Source organism: Mus pahari, chromosome 2 (genome assembly GCF_900095145.1).
Source record: "Mus pahari chromosome 2, PAHARI_EIJ_v1.1, whole genome shotgun sequence".
Lineage (NCBI taxonomy): Eukaryota > Metazoa > Chordata > Mammalia > Rodentia > Muridae > Mus > Mus pahari.
In genome coordinates, this window is record NC_034591.1 from 143,781,345 (window position 1) to 143,782,476 (window position 1,132).

The window sequence follows — 1,132 nt, forward strand, 5'->3', positions numbered from 1 at the left end:
GAAAATGGCACATTTGTGACCATTGAAATATCCCCAAGCTGATGACAAGGTAAACCTTCTCTCAACACAAGAAACAACTCCTAACACAAAGCCTGGCCTTGCTCTATCTCATGCCACTTTAACAGGCCAAATGTCCCAAGGGCTTCTTACCCAAAAAGTCCCTAAACTAAGCCTGCCAGCAAGCTTGTGCAAACTTGACATCAGAGAACTACACAATGTGGCAGTTTCCTTTGAGAAAAGACCCCCAACTGCCACTACTCACTTTCTCCTCTCTCTTTTCTAGAAGTGTCCGGAGCTTTTCACAACTTCTTTGAATAGTATTTGCTGGTGAGACTCATGCAAAATTCTGAATTCAGAGCATGGTGCTGTGGATATGGTCCCTCAGCATCTTGCCAGCAGTGCTTGTTTCTGACACGCTACTGATTAGGCACTGTACTCTGAGTGATGAGCAGAAGTCATTGCTGTGACAAGCTGGAAGAACTCATGAAGGACATCTCTGCTTCATGGATCCATTTTAAGGCATCTGGAAAGGTGAGTACTTCCAGCTGTGTCAGAGGAGTGGTGAGAGTCTGCAGCAGACAACAGGGAAACGGGGAGGGGAGGGGGTCTGAATATACTTTGAAAACTATTGTTTTCGTCTTATATATTTTACATGTAAGAATGCTTTGTCAGCTTGTGTGTGTGTGTGTGTGTGTGTGTGTATGTATGTATACATGCATGTATGTGTATTCCATGCATGCCTAGTGTTAGGAGAGTGTAAAAAAAGTATGTGGGATCCCTGGAATTTAAGTTAGGGGTGGGTGTGTGAGCCACCATATGGGTTCTGGGAATGAAACCTCAGTCCGCTGCAAGAGCAATAAATGCTCCCATTGGTTAAGCCAACTCTCCAGCCACTGTACATCCTGATGAAGATCACCTGATTATATGTTTTCAAAATCCATGGAAATGTTTACCAAAAGAATTAATTTTACTAGGTACAAATTATAGTTTATACAAAGTTTCCACGGACTTTAACCACTGCATTTTGCTCATTTTCACACAACTAAAATCCCAGGAGGCTTCAATTATATTAATGACCAGGAAGAAGGACAGGTAGGATTGGAAGGACTGAACTGGGTCCTTTGGATTTTGG